This window comes from Triturus cristatus, chromosome 9, assembly GCF_964204655.1.
Source record: "Triturus cristatus chromosome 9, aTriCri1.1, whole genome shotgun sequence".
Taxonomy (NCBI): domain Eukaryota; kingdom Metazoa; phylum Chordata; class Amphibia; order Caudata; family Salamandridae; genus Triturus; species Triturus cristatus.
In genome coordinates, this window is record NC_140592.1 from 691713694 (window position 1) to 691736971 (window position 23278).

The 23278-nt window shown below is 43.7% G+C and overlaps 1 protein-coding gene across 7 annotated transcripts in view; it reads left to right on the top strand.

The window, feature by feature from the left end:
- The window catches only part of LOC146798509 (uncharacterized), a 248961-nt gene that overhangs the window by 98051 nt on the left and 127632 nt on the right, over positions 1–23278 (top strand). The window lies entirely within an intron of this gene.

Genomic DNA, 23278 nt, shown 5'->3' on the forward strand with positions numbered 1-23278 from the left:
AGAGGATTGACGTTGCATCAGACACCGCCGCATCACCGGGAAGCGTGTCGCAGGGCCTGTCGCGGCTCAGAGGAATCGTTGAGTCGCCGTACTGCCGTCGGGCGCGCACGCATTGTGTCGCATCAAGAAGACGCCATTTTTGTCGCATTGTACCGGATCTTCAACACATCACGGCGTTGCGGGCCGCATCGTCAAGGAAGCGCAGTAAGAAACTGACGCATCACCTCCCCTCGCAGAGAAGAACCAACGCATCCCCTACACATCAGTAGGGACCCAACGCATCACCATTCTTGCGTGAAAGGAACCAATGCATCACCTTCCCTGCAACACTTTCGTTGTATAGCATTACGCATCCTAAGGTACATTGAACTCAAAGTGTCGCATTTTAACATCTAAAGAGAACTAAGCTAATTCTACCATTTTAAGTGCAGTATTGTGGATTTTTGTTGTTTATGGTCTTGTGTTAAAACTATATAAAGAATACTTATTTTTATACTACAACTTGTGTGGTGACCATCTGTAGTGTTGTCACTGGGTTACTGTATGTGTTCACAAATGTTTTACACACTGCCTCTGAGATAAGACTGTCTGCTCGTGCCAAGCCACCAAGGGGCTGAGCAGGGGTTATTTTAAGAGTGTACCCCCTTACCATGACTAGCAGCAAGGGTCCCTATTTGGTCAAAGGTACCTACCTCTGCCAACTAGAGACCCCCCCAGTTTTAACAATTAGCTTTGTCAATGCATATATGTTTTGGTAAACTTTATTGTTTGGGACTAACAGTTACCTTAACCCCTTTCCATGGCGGCCCACTGAGAGCAAATGCTCTTTTCATCCGGTTATAGCAGTTGTAAGGCTAAATGAGAAGAGTTAATATAACACCCAGGATAATGTGCTGCATGTCTAAATACTTTTAAGATCCTAAAGGCGAGACCGTGGCATTGCAAATGCTTGTTACATATCTCACAGGAGCCCAGAACAGGAACAGAGGAGCTGTCAGGAAACAGGTAAGTTTAGAATGTGGGTGCGGGAGCCGGTGCTGTACAGGAGATGTTCTCTCTGCAAAGACTGTAAAACAAGCAGAGTTAAGAGACTGGGCCCAGTCTTTATAGACCGTGCCCAAAGATGGCTGCCAGGTCTCGCTAGCACCCAAGACCTTGAGAGATCTCAAGCAAGGCCCAAACAGATGGGCTGAAAGCATGCCTTATTTGTATGGAATGTGGAGGGCAGGTGAGTTTTCTGCAGATGATGGCGGAAGCCCCCAAAAGGCCTGTTCAGAAGCAGGGAAAGGCTTGGGGAAGGACAACGTGCCACCTGGGGAATATGGATCACATGCTCTTATGATGATCTGTGCAAGGGTTTACAGGTATTCACTTGGTTGTGTTGAGCATGCCACAAATGCTGAGTGATTCCCAACATGGTCCAGATAGAAGGAGGCTCCAGAAAAATACAGAGAAAGGGGTAAAACACTTGGTCATGTGAATTTGACGGGCTTTTGTTGAATTATTTACCCACATTCTCCCTTGACATACATTGGTGGTTGACTGGCTTTATATAACCATATTAGCGGTTTGCAATCAACTATACCCACTAAAAGATGTAAAAGCTAGGGAAAAGGCTGACTCTTCCCAGAAGTGATACACTGAGGCTCTTAAATAGGCCAAACACTGACCAGGGTCTGCAACTCAGGAATGGCAGAAAACCAGTCTTCTGGAAGATATTGAGGCAGCTACTACCCAAAAGAAAATATACAGACAAGAGATTAAGGGCCTGTTAGATTTGGTGGTCTCTGGTTGGCACAGGTAGGTACTTGTGACAAGCAGGGACCCTCTCCTCTAGTCAGGACAAGGGGATTACCCTCTCAAAATAACCCCTGCTCACCCTCTAGGTAGCTTGGCGCGAGCATTCAATGCTTATTTCAGAGGCGTTGTAGGTTAAGCATTTGTGACCACATACAGTAACTTAGTGACAACACCACAAATGGACATCACACTCATATTATATCAAAAAAAGCTTAGCTTTTATGTAAGACTTAGCACAAGACCACATAACGACAAAAATAATCCACAATACTGTCAGCAATAAAGAGTTCTGGTTTAAAAATGCTTATCTTAGAGTTCTGTGCGCTTCGCACCCTTTGTCTGGCTCTCACGGTGATGAAAATGCCCGAAAGAGTCTAACCGGCGCAGCAGACGCTCCGGTTCGATGCGCACACAAATGCAGTGCGAGTTGTTCAGAGTACCTTAGTTTGATGTGTCCGGCACGGACGGGGTGATGCAAAAGAAAGCGTTGTATGCGGCGATGTCCTCCTGTCACGGTGCGAGCTACGGCTCGCCGACGTCCTCAGTGCGGGTCGTTTGGAACTCAGAGCCGCGTTGTTTGAGGGGACGGTGCCTGGTGCGGTGCGATCTCTTTACGTTGTAGCGTACGAGCCGTACCTTGGGAGCTGGCGCCTTTCAGTCTTTAAGCGCGGTGCGAGGCATCCAGTACGACGTGGATGGGCGAAGCGTACTCCACCTTTCAGCGCGATTGCAGATTTGACATCAGCGGCAGGGTGCGCGGTGATCAGTGCGGCTCGAAGGGATGAAGCGAAGTGCGGGGCGTGGTCCCCCTGTCACGGTGCGAGCTACGGCTCGTTGACGGCGCTTGTGCGGGTCGTTGGGCTCAGAGTCACGTTGCTTGAGGTGGACGGCTTGGCACGGGGTTTCACAGAGTTCGAGTAGATCCTGCGAGGCGTACACAGCTCCCTGCCTCTGCGCTATGGGGAAAACAGCGTTTCCAGCACCTCTCCTCAAGGCAGGTGGAGTCCACTGGTCCTGGAACTTCGTTCAGGGGGCAAGCTCACTCACAAGCCCTTGGAGATCTTTGGCACAAGTTAAAAATAAAGTTGTTGAGTCTTTCTCCTCTCCTTCAGCAGCAAGGCAACCACTGCAGGCCAATCCCTCAGGTCAGGGACAGTATTCCTCCTTCAGCTTTCCCAGTTCCTTCTTTTCAGGCAGAGGTTTCTTCTTGGCAAATCTGGATCTAATTTCTTGGGAGCAGGGTCCCAATACTTATACCCCTAAATCCTTTGTTCCTCTGGGGTAGAGAGGCCTGTGCCTAGTTTAAACCAGTTCTGGAGCACTCTGTTGACATGACTCTGGCTTTTCTTTCAGTGTGCAGGGCAGAGGCATCAGACACTCCACAGGAGGTGGAGCCAGCATTGTGGTGGAAAGGCACAGTCCTATTCAGACTCCTCCCACCCATCTGGATGTAAATATCTCTATTCACCACTGGGCTGCCCCAGTCTGTCTCCTGGAATTCCCCAGCCCTGTCACTCACAGAAACCAGACAGCAGATACACATCCTAGCAGAGGCGGGCTGAAATGGTTAGGCAAGCAAATACCAACTTTCTAAAAGTGGTATTTGCAAACACAGAATATTAAAATAACCTTTACTAAAAGATGTATTTTATTATTCTGAGTTCAGGCATACTAAACTCGAATTTCTACCATGTTCTCTGAGTCTGCTAGGATTATAGAATGTAATAATTCTAACAGCCCATTCTGGCCTATGGAGAACAGGTAGCCTTGCAATAGTGAAAAACTAAAATGGCTGTAATTCACTATTAGGACATGCCACATCCACCAGGGCTTGTCCTACCTTATACTTACAATGAACCCTGCCCTTGGGCCTACCATAGGGGTGACTAATATGAAGTTAAGGGAAGGTTTAGGGATTGGCAAGTGGGTGAATTTGTATGCCCTGATCTGCAGCAGGTGCACTTGCCCATTCAGCATGACAGTACCAGACTGCATGCAGGCTCTGCAATGGCAGACCTTAGACACACTTTACAAGGCTGCTTCTGTGGGTGGCACAACCAGTGCTGCAAGCCCACTAGCAGCATTTGGATTTACAAGCCCTGGGCACTCCTGGTGCAATTTACACAGGGAGCACTTGCACTGTGGCACTGGTTGGCAGTGGCACAGTGCCCTAAGCAGCTAACACCAGCAAAACACATGAGGCAACAGCAAAAAATGGAAGGGAGACCCACGCCAATGGTGCCAGGTCTAACACGGCCCGATTTAATTTTTGGTGGTAAGGATGCTCCATCACAATGGTGACAGAGTAACATCACCAAGAATGAGGTCCTCCCACCACATTTAGATGTGAACGGATCTTCTGGCTCATCATGGCAGAGACTACTATGTCTCCACCGTTATAAACCCCCCTCTAATGGCCCAGGGGAAAAAAGCCCATCGGAGAAATTACTACATGTCCACAATTCCAATGCTAGGATTTTCTTTTTTAAAAGAAAAAAAGATAACTGTTCATTACAGGGCTGCGTCCTTCCGACGTAGCTCCCTAACAAACAGTAAAATTGATTGACAAGAACTGCCATGACGGCGGTTCCTACCAATGGCTTTATAAATGACCACCTGCTAGGCAATCATATATAAATTTGGCTGGGAGAGTAGTCTCAGTATAGCAGACGTAAAGTCCTCACCAGGCAATGGTGACTACTCCATCTGCCAATAAATAAATTGGGCCTTTAGTCTGCTAATAAAGTGTACTATAGGACACTAGTATTGGAGGACGGAATTGCAACATAAATCTTAACTAACATACTCAAAGAGGGAAAAACTTTTTAAATTGTTGAATGAATACTCATGCTTGCTATCAGGTCAGACGATACTGGGCATCTTTGTACATGACGTTTTGTGGTGTCCCCTCTAGAATCCCCTATCGCTTGTCCATTTAAAAATCATCTGCATAAAGCCTTTACATGGCCTTTTGAAGATTCCAAGGCTGGTGATAATAAAATGGAAAAGTTTTATGAATCATGGACTGTCGGTGAGCACAAAATAGTCTCTTTACTTAAGGTTAAAACTCTTGTGGCCAAGCTTTAGGTCATGCCAGGTACTTAATTAACATTTGTTTACATTCTATCTGATTAATATTGTACCTCCTGTCCCAGAAAAGGGAAAAGTTGTACTAGCTAGAGCCATAACAGGCGCAACTAGAATACTGCGTTTTGCTCATTACAAAGGGTAACAAAAAGCACTGAGTCTTTCACAAAGCTTTAGACTTTGTAGCACATGCTTTAGCATGCCTGAACTGACAAGTCATACAAGCCCAAACTTACATAAGCTTCAGTGAATCCCAGTGTTAGAACATATTAAATTTCAGATTCTCAACACAATTTTCAGGGTAATTAACCATAGCTATTTGAAAGATAGGAAAAGCAGGCTTAGAATCTGTAAACATAATAGGCCTGTGAGATTATCAGGGAAAGAGTACCTGGAGGTCTAAACCTTTGAAAGGATACATTTGTCAGAAAATGAATGCTAGTTTTGGGAGCATGCTGGCAGAATGATATCCCTCTGTAAATGAGCAAAATAATTAGTTTCTTATGTTTAAGAGGAGGCTGAAGACACATATTTTCTAGTTGATTGCGATGGTTTGTTGTGCTGACATTGGATGCCCTTGGGTTCTAGAACTTTATAAGAAACTTTGACTTAACTTCACACCCTTAACCTATTCCTAACTCTAACCTTATCCCTAACACTATACATACCTACCAGAAACTGGGTGACCAATAACAACATAATAAACATAATCTTGTTTGGCCAAAACACAGTTCCTTGAGAATCTGCTCAACCTACAAGAAGCAGGCAATTCCCAAGTGCTTGTTAAACTCAAGCAATATCAGCAATTCTAAAGTCAAGAATCCAAAATAAAATTCCCTATGCAATTTAGCAAACTAGAGTAAAGCATCATGAGTTAAGTAATACCAAATAATTAAAATTGAGTTAGAAGAGGCAGATATATGAAATGTAGAGTTGTAAAAGAAAAACATGCGAAAGAGTACCATGGCATACCTTTGCTGCTGGTACAGCTTTGGCACCTAACCCCCAAAGGTTTTTTACCTTCGGTCTCAGTTACTTTTATTTAGCTCCCACAATCCTACGGTCGACCTGGACTATGTAACCAGACAATGCTCCCTGAGGTTGGATGCCTTTACCAAAAGATGCTGCAGAATTTATTCTAAAGTGATATAAAACAACAGGAAGAACCAATATACCCAGCTGAGACCTTGGGTGAAAAGCAGTATCATTCAACAATGTCTCACCGGGTAACACTTTTAATGATAAATCATATAATGTAACTAAATTATAAAGACAAATAAAGCACCAAGGGTAAAGTCAAGAGGTATATATTTTCAAACGATAAACAAAAAGAGCTTGTAAGCAGCATCAATGTTATTGTGAGTAAAGTGCATGGTGAACACTTAGTGCTTGTAGGGAAATAGTGAACTGTGCAAGTGAAGCACGTGAACATTGGAAGGAAAAAACTGCGTTTGGAATTAGAATTAGCAAATATTTAGGCATGAATTAGGGCTTAATTAGGTATAATTTGACAAACTCATGGCATAAATAGACAATCCGGTCATCATCAGGGCAGATAGAACACATAGATTAAAGATTGCTACCTAAAGAGTGAAAGAAGAGTAGGATTTTAAGAAGTAAGGCGAGACTAGGATTGAGTCAATTGCATGTAAAAGACGGGCCATATCTGATTTACCTGTAAGAATTCCAGGGACCTACAAGAAATGGGTAGAAAAGAAAACGGGTAATGTTAAACTTAAATCTGGAACGATAGCAATCGCAGAATGAAGTCCTCAGGTCAGAACGGATAGAAAACTCACATGTGAAAGGGGTTGGTACAGTGTCAGAAAGTGATTCTTTGGCTCCGTGTGGAAGGAAACAAATCAAAAGATGTTTCGGGAAGAGGACTGTGAATAAATGTGTTAGTCGGTCACATTTGGAGGAGGGAATTAGATCTAAAATGAAAAAGGCAATGTGCTCAAGATATGTTATATTTCAAACCCACATCGCATTATGGAGGACAGCGTGTTATGCATGTATACAATAGTTGTCATGTTAGTTCTTGCGGCCAGCTTGAGATGTGTGTATTGTGCTTGTGCTTGTATACTTATTGTTATGTGAATGTGTTGCTCGTGCGTGCTTCCAAATCACAGTGGGGGGGCTGTCTATTCTGTTACGGGACTTAGGGGCATATCAACAACAACCGGCGATAATTATCTCTAAGCGCACTTAGCGCTAGGATAATTATCGCCGGCTAGCGTGAATTTTTATCGCTGAGATAGCGTGCTATTAGCAACGCTTATCTCAATAGCGATAAAAATCCTCACGCTAACAGGCTAACGTGAGATTATCGTTGGAAACCCAGCGATAATCTCACGTTACCTTGTTGATAGGGACAGGCAAACTTAGCCATGATATCCTCCTTCCATAGGATATCATGGCTAAGTCTGAAAAATACCAGACGTAAAAAAGCAGCGTTAACCGCGGTTAGCACTGCTTTTTTTGTCTCTAACAGGGTTAGCGACATTCTTGATAATAGGAGAAATGTCGCTTAGCGACATTTCTCCTATTATTTTACTCTGGAACGCCCCCTTTGCATCTCATTAGAGATGCAAGGGGAAGCGTAGAGTAAAAGGGTGCTTACATGCAAATTTGCATGTTAGCACCCTGTTGTTGATAGGGCGCTAGTTTTATTTCTCCTTTTTTGGCTTTTAAAGCCAAAAACGCAGAGATCAAGCCCTTGTTGATATGCCCCTTGGAATCAGGCTGAGCAAGGAGGCAGTGGGAGGTCTTCTACCTCCTGCATAGGTGTTTCAGTTTACAAGTAAACTACTTGAATTCTTAAGTATGTATTCATCATTACACAGCGTGCCTTAGTACTCCCCAGCTGGTGAGTCTGATGGTCCTGGATAGGAGTGCAGGGTAAATGCGCATTGGGTCACTGTAGTAAATTTGGAAACTTAACAGGAATTGCTATGGGGCATGATGCTCTTGAGCGGTGCGCTGGTTCCAGTAATCGGATTAAGGGGCTGATGATATTCACTTAGGAAGGCAGGCGGCACAGTGTGCTGTCGGATTTACAGAATGGAGAATGAAGCTCCAGGTGCGGATCAGCATGAACAAATTGGCACTGCTGAGTAGGGCGACAGGATCAAGATTTAAAAGTGTTACGGGGTGTCAAAGGGCTCACATTCAACTAGGCTGCTAACTCTAAGGTAGAAGGCTTGGCCCAGGGGGGGGACTAGGGCTCAGAATGTAGCCCTGGGGGCACTGACAGCCACATTTGTTTGGCTGTAAGGAAGGCCCAATATGGATAGAAAAGGGAATAAAAAAACAGGAAAAACGTAACGTAGGTCTTGTTCTGTCCATATCAAAGGGCACACCTTCTATATTGGACATGGTGAAAAGGAGTACTATATACAATCACATGAATTCCTAAGAGTTAAAACCTTAGTAAAACCTTTATATGGGAGGAAACATTACAGAAGAACAATTTCATTTGGGTAAAACAAGATATGCTACAAAAACATGTTATGCATATTTATTGTGACCAAACCAGTAACATGAACTTAAGTTGTAGCCATACTGTTCCATTCTTCAAGAGTTTTTAGGCCGTTGTTGACAGAGTTACAACATGTGATCCAATGGCATTCACAGTGTTGCAAGAGTTCCTGAAAATGTTGATTTTCCACAGCTGTGGTGGGCTGAAAATCTGGTTTTTATTAAGGACACAGAAGCTAATATTATGCAATAAATCCTTTATTGCTACCACTCAGCAGCAACAAGAAAAAAACATGTTCTTAGAATAAAGTATACAGAACCTCCAAGAACATTCCAATACTAACAAAACTCCTCTACATCATCTGTTTTTCCTTCTGACATTGCCTGCTAAAAGAGTAAAACTTAAAACATATTTCATATTTTCAGTCTAAAATCACGAAACAAATCCAACAAATTGAGTTATTCTTTCTTTCCCAAACGTAGAGATGAGATATGTCCGAGATCGTCCAATCCCATTCAGCTTAATTTTGACCTGCATAAATACAAGACATCAACATCAGGGTTGGGTAACAATAAGGGAGGGATAATATTAGCATCCGTGTCCTTAATAAAATCCAGATTTTCAGCCCACCAAGGCTGTGGAAAATCTACATTTTATGTCACGACACAGAGGCCACCATTATGCAAGTTTAAAGCATATCAACAATACATTGAGCTGCACTCTCAATAGGTTTAAAATAAAATCTTCTAAAAACAGAATCTGTTGACCAATCTGCACATTTTAAAATATCTTTCAGACTACCTCCTAAAATACGTGCCTTTGATGCGGCTGCACCTCTCACAGAGTGTGCACCAAACATACTTATATTAATACCTGCTTTTTCCATTAAACATTTCACCCATCTAGCCAAAGTGGGTAATGAAACAGCTTTATGTGGGTACCTGAAAGAAATGAGTAATTGATCCACCCCGACAGGTCTTAAAGACCTTGTTCTACATTCATATTCCTTCACACAACGCACCACACAAAGCTTTTCCTTTTCTAACAGGTACGGATAAAAAACAGAAGTAGAATTAGTTTTCGTTCTTTGTTTTATATAAGAACGAATTCCCTCAGGAGTAAAGCATCTGCTTGTAATCTCTAAAGCACGTACATCAGAAGCTCTTCTAAAAGAAAGAAGACACAACAACATTGTAAGTTTATAGGATAAATCTTTTAGGTCCAAAAACCTATTATCATCCCAAGATTCAAGAAAGCGTTAGACCAGAGACACATCCCAAAGGGAAGTATACCTTGGCCAGGTGGATTAGCCAACCTGATGCTCCTTAATAACCTCTTTACCATAATGTCCTGACCAACTGTAATTCCATTCACCAAAATATGACCTGCAGACGTGAGGCCCTTGCTCACTTTGCCACTGGATTCTAGCAAGCCTGGCTGAAGACGGCTGAAATGCCAGAAACTGGTCCTAGGAAGCTTGTTTCCAGTCCAGGGAAGGCATGGCTTGGCAGTTCAGGCTGGACTGTTCCCATGAGGCACAGGGTCAGACTGATTTGCATATGGTCATGTCTGAACTGGGGTGGCAGAGTGGGCTAAAGAATGGTGATGGATCAAACCCAGATCTGTTGACTGGGTGTGAGTGTTTCATTGTATCTGATGCTCCGTCCATCACCACCCCCTTTTGTACCGCTTTGTTCGCCATAAGTTGGCAGGGTATGCTCAGACGTGAGTCCCTTGCTCACTTTGCCACTGGATTCTAGCAAGCCTGGCTGAAGACGGCTGAAATGCCAGAAACTGGTCCTAGGAAGCTTGTTTCTGGTCAAGGGAAGGCATGGCTTGGCAGTTCGGGCTGGACTGTTCCCATGAGGCACAGGGTCAGACTGATTTGCATATGGCCATGTCTGAACTGGGGTGGCAGAGTGGGCTAAAGAACGGTGATGGATCAAACCCAGATCTGTTGACTGGGTGTGAGTGTTTGATTGGTTCTGATGCTCCGTCCATCACCACCCCCTTTTGTACCGCTTTCTTCGCCATAAGTTGGCAGGGTATGCTCAGACGTGAGTCCCTGGCTCACTTTGCCACTGGATTTTAGCAAGCCTGGCTGAAGACGGCTGAAATGCCAGAAACTGGTCCTAGGAAGCTTGTTTCCGGTCCAGGGAAGGCATGGCTTGGCAGTTCGGGCTGTACTGTTCCCATGAGGCACAGGGTCAGACTGATTTGCATATGGCCATGTCTGAACTGGGGTGGCAGAGTGGGCTAAAGAACGGTGATGGATCAAACCCAGATCTGTTGACTGGGTGTGAGTGTTTGATTGGTTCTAATGCTCCGTCCATCACCACCCCCTTTTGTACCGCTTTGTTTGCCATAAGTTGGCAGGGTATGCTCAGACGTGAGTCCCTTGCTCACTTTGCCACTGGATTCTAGTAAGCCTGGCGGAAGACGGCTGAAATGCCAGAAACTGGTCCTAGGAAGCTTGTTTCCGGTCCAGGGAAGGCATGGCTTGGCAGTTCGGGCTGGACTGTTCCCATGAGGCACAGGGTCAGACTGATTTGCATATGGCCATGTCGGAACTGGGGTGGCAGAGTGGGCTAAAGAACGGTGATGGATCAAACCCAGATCTGTTGACTGGGTGTGAGTGTTTGATTGGTTCTGATGCTCCGTCCATCACTACCCCCTTTTGTACCGCTTTGTTCGCCATAAGTTGGCAGGGTATGCTCAGACGTGAGTCCCTTGCTCACTTTGCCACTGGATTCTAGCAAGCCTGGCTGAAGACGGCTGAAATGCCAGAAACTGGTCCTAGGAAGCTTGTTTCCGGTCCAGGGAAGGCATGGCTTGGCAGTTCGGGCTGGACTGTTCCCATGAGGCACAGGGTCAGACTGATTTGCATATGGCCATGTCTGAACTGGGGTGGCAGAGTTGGCTAAAGAACGGTGATGGATCAAGACCAGATCTGTTGACTGGGTGTGAGTGTTTGATTGGTTCTGATGCTCCGTCCATCACCACCCTCTTTTGTACCGTTTTGTTCGCCATAAGTTGGCAGGGTATGCTCAGACATGAGTCCCTTGCTCACTTTGCCACTGGATTCTAGCAAGCCTGGCTGAAGACGGCTGAAATGCCAGAAACTGGTCCTAGGAAGCTTGTTTCCGGTCCAGGGAAGGCATGGCTTGGCAGTTCGAGCTGGACTGTTCCCATGAGGCACAGGGTCAGACTGATTTGCATATGGCCATGTCTGAACTGGGGTGGCTGAGTGGGCTAAAGAACGGTGATGGATCAAATCCAGATCTGTTGACTGGGTGTGAGTGTTTGATTGGTTCTGATGCTCCGTCCATCACCACCCCCTTTTGTACTGCTGAAATTGCAGACATATGTAAATTCACTGACCTATATGCCAAACCTCTTTTATACAAATCAGTTAAATTATTCAAAACATGAACTACATCTGCTGATACGGGATCCATATTCCTTTCTACACACCAACCATTCAACTTATTCCAAGCTGACTTATATACCTTCCTTGTTCCATGTGCCCATAATTCCTCAATGAGTTTCGAAGCTGCAGATGAAAGTCCTGGCTTACTCCAGACTCTCCTGAAAGTCTCCAAGCCAGCAGATGAAGTTGACCTGAATCCACCAGACTGTGAACCTCCCCCAGAGGGCCCCACAAGATCCCTTGAAACATAGGTACAAGAATTGGCATATCCACACTCATCTCCAACAACATAGGGTACCAAGCATGTGAGCTCCAAAACGGAGTGATCATCACTACCGTTTCTTTCCACTTCCGAATCATCCCTGTTACTCTGCTTATCATTGACAAAAGGAGGAAAAGCATATGGACGTAGACCTCTCCAATCCTGCAGAAAAGCATCTATCCCCATCGCTTCCGGATCTGGATGCCAACTGTAAAACCTCTCTAGTTGTGTGTTTATTCTGTTCGCAAAAAGATCTATCTGAAATGGACCCCAAAATTGGTTCAACCTTGCAAAAACTAACCTGTCTAACATCCAGTCGCTGGAGTCGTAAAAGGTCCTCGAATACCAATCTGCCACTGAATTGAAATTCCCTGGAATATGTTCTGCTTGAACAAAAATATTCCTCTCCAAACAATACTCCCAAAAGATTCTCGCTAAATCTGCTAGACCTTTCGGTCGTGGACCTCCCGTCCTGTTGGCATATCTTACTACAGAAACATTATCCATCCTTAATATGACAGAACATCTTGCAGTCTGTTCCCCAAAACATTTTATTGCAAAAGATCCTGCTAATAATTCTAAACAATTTATATGCAGATTTCTTTCCTGACTTGTCCATCATCCTCCAGTACTTAACAATCCGCATCTTGCACCCCAACATTCCAAGCTTGCATCTGACTCCACAATTAGATCCGCATTCTCTCCAAAAATTGCTTGCCCATTCCACGCTTCCATATTCCTCAGCCACCAAATCAACTTATGCCTTGCTTCTTGCGAAAGACATACACTCTCTGAATATTTCAAACCATTCCTTAAATGCAAAGCCTTCAACCTCTGTAATGCCCTGTAATGTAAAGGATCTGGAAAAATTGCCTGAATTGTAGAAGACAGAAGTCCAACTATGCGAGCCAACATTCTTAAAGAGATGCTGTTCATTTTCAATTCATTTTCAATTCTTTTTTAATTCTCTTTAGTTTTTCTCTTGGAAGTTTCAGAACAACTTGCACCGTATTTACCACAAAACCTAAATACTGTGTTTGTTGACTGGGTACACATTGAGATTTTATCCTGTTCACTACAAAACCCAGAGACTCTAGCAACTCTGTTGCTAACTTCGTATGAGAAAGAAGAGTATTCCTGTCCTGATCAATTATCAATATATCGTCCAAATATATTATCAAACAAACACCCCTCTCTCTCAGGAATGCCGCCACCGGCCGTAGTACCTTTGTGAAACACCACGGAGCGGATGACAGGCTGAAAAGTAGACACACAAACTTCCTCATCTGGTCTCTCTACACAAAACTCAAATATCTCTGATGCTCTCTCCATATTGGTATTGTAAGATAAGCATCCTTCAAATCCAATCTTGTCATCCAATCTCCTTTCAATAACATCTTTCAACAGATGTATCCCCTCCATTTTGAAATGGTGAAAAACCACACAATAGTTAAGCTGACGTAAATTTATTACAGGACGCATCTCCCTTTGTCCTTCTTCTCCACCAGAAAAATATTGCTTATAAAGCCTTCCACAAACTCTCTCTCTCTTTCTATTGCACCTTTCCTTACTAAATCTTGTACCTCTAAGTCTATCATCTTCATCTGTTCTTTTTTTGAAAACCATACGATTCGGTACAAATCTTTGAACTGAGTTTGCTATAAATTCTATCTTGAAACCTTGAACTGTTTCCAACACCCAAAGGTCTTTTGTTACTGACCTCCAAACCTCTGCAAATTGGGCATGTCTTCTGCCCAATTTTAAGTGGATAACAGAAAGGTCTTGACTTACCACTTGAGCCTCTGCCTCGTCTCTCTCCTCTATTGTATCTTCCTCTTGCACGTTGACGTTGAGGAAAAAATCCACCTCCGGGAAAAAACTGTTGACCCTGGTAGCCTCTGCTTCCGAAGCCACGTGAAAAGGAGCCTTGTGATTCCTTGTCATCGGCCGGAGAACCGACTCTGCATTCTCCCGGCCAAACCAAAAACTCGCTCACTAAATACCTTTTTTTATCTCTCTTTGAGACTTTTGTAGGCTGCTGAACGCACCTACATACCTTGATAAATCTTTTACAAATTCATCACCAAATAGAAGACCCTTAGCCAAAGGTCCTTCTTCTTTAGTCGCAAGGTCTACCAACTTTGGGTCAATTTTGAGTAATAAACTGTTCTCTCAATTGATAAAGCTGCATTTGCGTTGCCTAATAAACATACAACTCTTTGAACCCATTCACGAAGTTCCTGTACATCATTATTGTGCTTACCAACATAGGCCTCTTCTGCCATGTCAACATTTTTTCAAACTGGTCCTACAACATCTAATAATCTATCTTGGCAGGACTTCAACCCTTGATCAATTGCTTTCCTTGGGTCACGACCCCCTTTCGCAATAAATGCAATCACTTTTGAGTCAAGTTCTGGTGTCATCAACACCCTATTCTCAACAATAGGTCGAGGGCACTCTGATCTAAGTCTAACCCGTACCTCCTTTCGAATTTCCCTTCTGATCCAGTATTCCAAATACTGTGAACATGATCAGATGGAGTCCACTCTGTTGAAAAAGAATGTTTTATAAGTAATGGGTCAAACATATCATCACCCAATGGATCTTTTATATTTTTAATTTCTGATCCTGTATTTTCATCCTTTTTTGTTCTTTTTTATAATTACCTCGTCTTCAGATTCAAAATCAGAACTACAACTTAGTTCTATCTCTGCACTCTCAGAGGAATCTTCACATACCACGTATTTATGTCTGTGCATTCCCTTACTGGCTTCATCACTTGTGCCTCTTACTTGCCCCTCTTTAGTGCCCGAGGCCTCCACTACTTGCCTGTCTGAACAGCAAACATGCTCTACCACAGTAGATCTTGACTTCTTCCCATGTTGAACATTTGAGGAAACATGTTTCCTTTTCCTTGAAGCCTTCTTATTACTAGAATGTGCATTTTCATTCTCAGGAGCTGACCAAAATCTTTCCTCCTCCTGTCTTCTTGACTTAGAAGCAGCCATTAATTCCAATTTCTTTAGCATTCTCAAAGATACTTCTGACGTTATTTTTTCTATTGCTTTGTTTAATTTTTCTTCTAGCGTTCCTTCTCCTTGCTCAATATTTACAAACTAAAAATGTTCACACTCCAAAACATACTATTCCTTAAATTAATAAATATTTATTATTATTCCTAATAACCTAAAGATATTCAATTAATCTCTATTAAAAAATTTTTCTTAAATATATTCCAAAAATATAACCGCTTTCTCGTCCCTAATCAAACTTCCTCCACTCCGATCGTAAAACTCCTTCTTCACTCCGTACTAATCTCCTCACGAAAACCTGACCGGAAAAAATCCCGAGTTCGTCAAACAAAACGTCGTTGCAAGCAACTAACGTCTATACGGCAACTCCAAAGAGACAAAAAGTCTCAAACTAGCTCACGTGTATACAATTCAAAGCGCGATCACCTTCATTCGACTGAAGCTGCGTCACACGGTAGGCACGAGAGCACAGCTCGTGAATATTTTAACTTTTAAATTTGTTTGCGCATACAGCGCATATCAACTGTATCGCTCACAGTGCATTTCAATTGTTTCCCTCACGCATACAGCGCACATCAATGGTAGCCTTTTCATACGCTTTACTAAACTTGAATAATAAAACTTCGAAATGTCAATAAACTCGCTCTAAATCCACAAACTCAAACTACGCAAAAACAGTTCTACTCTATACTTCGATCTTAAAAAACGGTAACATCATGTAAATGCGCTATAAACCATATTCTTATCTCATTTAGACAAAGGTTTGTTCCGCTTTACAAACCCTTCCAGAATTAATTTTTACTTTCAAATCTTCTTTAGTAATACTTTTTTATAGAATTTATTTCAACCCAAATCTTAATAATTAACTAAACACTATATATGCAATTCAATATGTGTATCTCTACTAACATCTTCATTTATTAATCATACAAACATCAAAACATTTTACAAGTCTGTCTTTCATTATATTATCATTTTTAAATATATCAATTATATAAGTGATACTTATCTCTTTGAGCAGCAGCAATAAAAGAAGGAAGAACAGATTATGTAGAGGAGTTTTGTTAGTATTGGAATGTTCTTAGAGGTTCTGTATTCTTTATTCTAAGAACATGTTTTTTTCTTGTTGCTGCTGAGTGGTAACAATAAAGGATTTATTGCATAATGTTGGCCTCCGTGTCGTACCATAAAATCCCTCCCCTTAATGGTAGATTAGGTTGAATAATTACCTGCCAGGTAAAGTCACTCTCAGTGTAATTAAAGGAGGTAAAGTGAGAAACTAATGGTGAATTCTCAACTTTGCACCGCATGCAGCTTCTATGCTGAATGATCCGGGCCTTGACCTTTTGTGTTGTCTGTCCAATGTAAAGCAGATCGTAAGGGCAGCGGATCGCATAAATGACATAGGTGGAGGGACAATTACTCCTTTGTTTGTGAGGATAGGTGTTGGTTCCTGCTCTAAAGTTTTTATAAAAAATGTTTGGGCACATAGTGCAGTTTTGGCATTTCAAGTGTCCTACAAGAGGTAGTAATCCCCATGATGTTATGATCGATTGGTTGGTGTTAGTTGTGGGTGTCTGTGCTATGTGGTCCTAGGTAGTCTTCTAGATTGTTACCCTCTTTCACAGGAGAACAGGGGAGATTCACTGAAGATGGTCTTGGAAAGGAGTATTTCCAGATTTTTCTTTATTACTTTGCTCACCTTATTGCTTGAGAAGCAGAAAGCAGATATGTTCTGGGGGTAAGTAATGTGGATACCTTTACCTACAGATCCTGCTGAACCCATTTTAAGTGCAGCAAAAAAGTGCTGACCAGAATAAACTTGGTTATATTCCCTATCATGTGAGTGAGCTCAATCCTGAAGCTTTAGTACCATGACTAAGTTTTAACTTTCTTCACACTGCTGGTAAAGTTCCTTATGGTGACTCCTACATCCCTCAGTTCCTCAACTGTGGCTCCTGGGCACATGGTCGTCTGTTAGAAGGGCTACTAATCCTTAGTAGTCAGCTGGATCTTTTTGAAGTCAGGATTCCTTCTATTTTCTTGAAGCTAGCTGACCATTGGAGAGAAGTTCCGGTCCTTGGGTCACAGAAGAAGTCCTTTGATCTTCTTTTTTACAGTAAGGATTTCTTCAAGTGTAGACTTCCAGGTCCGAGAATATTCTGATTAGGTGGTGGTGGGGTACCAGTCTTATCCTTTCCACTTGCTAATGATTAGATGAGCACATTTTCACTTCCAAGCACTATTTTCCTGCCCTAACCACACTTCTTTTTGAAACACCTCCTCTTTTTTTTACTCTAAAAATCTGAGATACTCAAAATTCTAGATGGTTAACCCCTTCTTCCATTAGAAGGGTTCTGGCTCTTTATAAATTTCTCATTTTTTTAGATGAGGAAGCCGCCCCTCTGTCTGGGTCAGCATTGGTTATCCCTCCTGCTGAGAATGAGGCCAGAGTGTCTAGCAGGGCCCTGTGAATGAATAGGAGCAGATTTTGTGTTACCCATTTCGGATCAGCAAATCAAAACAAGTGTTAGGGCCTTTCTTCTGCCACCTGTTTCTCTCCCTCACTCTTGAAATGGCTAATTTCTGCTATAAGATCAGTTGCTTGTAACACCCCTACTTTATTGGACCCAGGGACCAGGTCATTGCACTCTCGAAAGCAGGGCTATTAACTCCACCCAGGAATGTGCAGAGAGCCTCTACTGGTGAGATGAGTGTCAGAACTGGTTCTGGAACAGTTTTGGCAAACTTGGCAAGTGAGCAGGGTCCTAAAACTGAGGGAATTTTTGCCACATTCAAACACAAACTGGATGAGGTAAACACCGAATTGGGCGAGGACAGGCCCTACCCAATGCAGTCAAAAATATCGAAGCTGCAAAAGACCTAAGAAAATTCTCAAAAGGAAAGGTGTACCCCTATACCAATGAGGACTATGTTCAGCAAAAACTTGCAGAAATGGAAAAAGGAACCCAACAGGGAAAGAAATATCAGGATATTCTAAGCAGTAGTAGTGAGGGCAATGATTATGAAGTCCCACAACGCAAGAGAGGTAGGGGTAGAGGTCATCAAAAGGGACCAAGACCCTTCTTCCCACCCCGTTCCAAGGCTACCCGAACCAAGGCTACAACTGGCCTGGGATGGGCTTCCCCCCACATCCCGGCTTACAGAACTCACTTTTTCAACCACCCCAATTCCAACAACCAGAGGTCTCTTTTTTAGGCAGGGGCAGAGGCAAACAGAAGGGCCAGCAGAGAGTGACTTGCGACGAACAGGACCAGGAGTTGAACCAATGGGTGACGAGGAGCATGGCCCAGAGCATGATGCCAGGAACAAGCAGAAAACATCACTAGTGGTCAATTTGTCCTCTACCATCCTCACCTTTCCCCAGGAGAACCTCCTCAATAAAGGTCTGGGTTTCGTTCCAACCAACCAGCTGGACCATTTCCTATTACGCCAGGAATTAGCCACGTTCTTCAGAAGTGTGAGATTGAAAATCTTCTTTGAGGATGCCGAAGCAAGGAATACCACCACAGGGGACACACCCTTACGCCCTAAGGCAACGTTTACACTACAGATCGCAACACTACCACAGGAGGTAGGGACATTTGAACAAGCAGTCATCCACGAACTTGAAAGCCTGGGGAGACGGGACCCATGTTTGTTTACCAACTTGAGCAACATCGAGAAAGGGGCACTCAAGGAACTGAAGGAAAATCCCTCCATTATCATAAAACCGGCGTATAAAGGAGGAGCGATAGTTATTTTGGACAAAATAACTTACACCAATGAATGTCAGCACCTCCTCTCAGATTACAACACTGGTGGAAGAGGGATTGGTCAATGATTGGATTTCTAAACATGATGCGAACTATCTTATAAGAGACCAATCGAAGACGCCATACTTCTACATACTGCCAAAAAATCTACAAACCCACCAGACCCCCTACCGGAAGTCCCATTGTGTCGGGCATCGGATCTATTCTGGAACCACTGTCACAATTTTGTGACTTCTACTTAAAACCTTTAGTCTGAAAACTACCAGCCTACCTACAGGACACCCAGGATATCCTTAATCTCATAAAAGAGATGGATTTTGACCCAGACAGCAAATTCCTACTAGGCCTTGACATCGAGGCCCTATAAACCAACATTCCCCAGAGAGAGGCACTGAAGGTACTGGAGGAAATCCTTTTCAATTGCGAATGGAGATACCAAACTCCAAAAGCCTTCATCTTACATCTAGCGGAGATAGCCCTGACAAGAAACATTTTGAGTTTGAGGGCACCCTGTACCTGCAGACTCACGGGACCTCAATGGCCAGCACTTTTGCCCCGAGCCTGGCGGGTCTGTTTGTGGGCGCCTTTGAAAAGGCAGAAATATAGAATCCCTTATGCCCGTGGACGGATAACATCAAACTATGGCGTCTCTAAATTGACGACGTCCTGGTGATATGGAAGGGAGACATGCAATCAGTCACCCTGTTCTTGGATTGGCTACTCCATTTTACATCCACAGTAACGAAGACTGAGTTACCTTTTCTGTACCTAGTAATTGAACCAAAAGGAGGGAGACTCCACACCAAGGTGTACCATAAGCCAACTGATAAGAACTCTCTGCTAGCATACGATAGCTTCCACCGAAAATCCCTCAGAGCAATCTGCCGGTGGGGCAATTTTTCAGATTAAGGCATAATTGTACAGAGAGAACCACCTTTAAGGGAGAGGCAACACTCCTCACGAAGAAACTTGCACAAAGGGGAAACCCTAAGCACACAATTGCTAGAGCCAGAAAGAGGGCGACCAACAATGACAGGGAAAACCTTTTGGAGAGAAACATCAGGCCACCAACTGAAAAACTGGTGTGTGTCACCACCTTCAACACGGCCTCACATCAAATAAAACAGACTGTGCTAAAACATTGGCGTGTTCTAAATTCAAATGGTATGAACCTAGAGAAGCCCCTATTCTCTTTTAAGAGGAGTGCTAACCTAAAAGATCTTTTGGTGCACACAAGACCAACGACAACCATATCACAGCAGAGAAGGACCACAATAGCAGGGGGACTACCTCCTGTAGAAGGACACTTGCGATGTGGATCATACAGTGTTTGTCACCTCACCAAAAACCCGAAATCAATTGAGGTGGGATTGACCTACCTGTGGGAGCAGAGATCACAGACCAACTGCAACTCGAACTTTGTGATCTACATATCACTTGCCCTTGCCTCAAGAAATATGTGGGCATAACAAGCAGGAAGGTTAAGACACGGGTTATAGAGCACCGCAGCACCCTAAGGTGCTTAAAATCTAACACTAATTTCACAGCACACTATCTGTAAAAATACCATACCACCGAGGATCTTACTTAGACGGTGATCGAAAAACCCGCTCTGAACTCTGCCACTGGAGAAAGGATGAGGGCTCTCCTACTTAGAGAGCAGAAATGGATGGATCGTCTGAAAAGCCACCTAGTGGGCCTTAACGACGACATTCCTTGGCACACCATGAGCAGATAGGGACCACCCTACTAACAGACCCCTGGGACCAAAATCCTATCACTAAATGTAATCTACAAATAGATGTCCCCTTAGCGTGTGTAAGGGGAGCTCACAGATACTCCACTTTCAAATATCCTCTGAGAATGAGATTACATGATAGGTGGTAAAACAGTTAACAAGATGAAACGTCCTTTCATATGAGCATCCTAAGAGGCATCCCATTTTTATTGTGACTTTAGATACTTTTTAACCCTCAATTTACTTAATACAACATACTCCCACCTTTTGTGGCAAATATTTTTTGCCACAAACACCATTTGAATCAAATCGACACTTCTCTAAAATCTGAGCTAAGCATCGTCTCCATAGGAACAGGACGCTATGCGTACCTCAGCCGACGCCCCCGGCAACCTGCACGCGCATGTGACCGGAAACGCTCCGTACCAGGAAGGCATTTAGTACGACCTCGTCCACTGCCCTGCCATATCTCTACACGGCAGGAGCAGGCGAGCTGTTTACAGGAGGTGTACCCACCTTAAAGTAGTAAGGAGATGGGGTGGCGGGGCATTTCATATTCGGGTGCTACCCGTACCGCACATGCATTAATGGGAAAGCTCCGCCCGCCCGGGGCCATACACTTTACAGGGGTATCTCTCGTAGCCACAACTAGAGGCAAGGCAATTTACAGGCACAATATCGTGAGGCGGGTAACTGCATAACTGCATGTCTGAGTATTCAACGGCTTGATACAGATAGCATTGATAACAACTCTGACCACTATATATCAAGTTTTCAAGCCATTGCGGGGAGAGATGCATGTTTTGGTACACATCAGCTCGACTCTGATTACAGTTAAAACAATTTCAAACTCGATGTACTCTACATCTTGGCCATCACGGCACACTCATATGACTGTCGATGTTTACAACCACCACAGAGGTGACAAATAGCATGCCTCAAAAAACCTACAGGATGTACTGCTACCATTATCATTAACTACGATGATGTTATTTTTGTCTTTCCAATTTCTTTTTTCCTTAGAGTGTGTCTACCGTGGGACTCTCCTTGCCTACCGCTATTTTTAGCATTGGTTAGGGGTAAACTCGGTAAGTCAGGACACACTATGGATCCTATGTTCAAGTGCACAACATCGCAGTTTGGTGCATTAAGTTGCATTGCTCTACACCTACCCTATGGGTAGGATAAAACTTATTGTTAATTACAAGTGACTAGCTTGACTCCTTAATGAGGAACACAACAGGGGTGAATCAACTCCAGTATGTGGTGGAGCTTATGTTTCTATTATGTCTTTGGTAACATAGAACCACAAAGGGGAATCTAATTGCTGAACCCCCTTTCTGTTCTGTTGTCTCCTCCTCTTGTCCCCTCTTTAGTATACCAGCAGAGTACAGTCGAGGGGATATATTGGAGCCAGAAAAAGTGGTTCTGACACCCTCCTATCTCGGATTTCGAGGTGAGAGATACATAATATAATAATCTGGGACCGGCAGAGCCCTGAGGAAGGCCGGTGTGACCCCGAGTATGGGGGGCACTTCATGGCTGAAACATGTCGACGATTTGGCAGTAAGGAGCACATTACATCTCCCAATAACCACCATCCTTCACATTTTTAATCCTGGCCAGAGGGTCCAGGAATAAAGTATAGGCACAGGGACACCTTCGAGCTAGTTTTAACCCACACTGCACTTTTCACTTCCGGTGATCCCAGTAACTTCAGACTTTATTGTTTTTCTTAAATGTTGTGTTTGTCTTCCCCCACTCTATTGCTCCACACCAGGCGTTGGCTGCACAGGGGTGTTTGGTAGCAGTCCTTTAATGAAGCATGTCACACAACTGTGTGTGTAAGGGCACTATTAGGAATCACAGCACGTGCCACCACAGAAAACAAAAACACTAATTTTTATCCCTCCCTGCTCCTTCAGGTGTTAAAAAGTATTGTCAGGGGGTTCGGAGTAGGCGAGTCCGTTACCCTCACTCCTCCCCCTGTGTGAATTACAGTTTTGGCTCAGTCAGAACAAAATAAATGTTTATAACATTACTTTTCAACTACTTTATCAAAAAGGTGATTTCAACCCCTAAATTATACTTTGAAAACTTACTAGAAAATCATTTTGATTCCTTTTTCTAGTATTTTCCCAGGCAGACGTGAAATAAATATTTTAATCGCTCTTAGGCTTGTTTATGGAAAATCCTGCCTAAACCTACACAATGACCAAAGCTTTTCGACATTCTTTTACAATGTCACACATCTGCAAATATGTAGTGTCCCACTTTTTTATATGTTAAGTACACTGCCCTGTGCACTGACAGAGGTGACTTATTATGGCCACCAGGTACTCATTCGGAGCTTCATCACATCTTAAGGGTGCTGTTGCTATATGAACGCAGGCCCCTGTTGCGTGATCCTCTGCGCAGCAACCTGGGTGCGGGAACACAGCAGGCAGGACCTTGTGTCTGCTAGCTTGGGCTGACTGCCGCCATCTTGCCGGTGAGTGCAGACTCCACCCCCGCAGCCTATACCAGGTAGGACCGCCTATCTGCGCCAGGAGTGGCCCCCAGTCTTGTCCTCTGTGCCCCGCAGCATCTGCAAGCTATACACTGCAGGTAAGGTGCTATATGAGGGTAAAGTGATGGTGGGGACAGAGAGACAAAAAGACACTACTTAC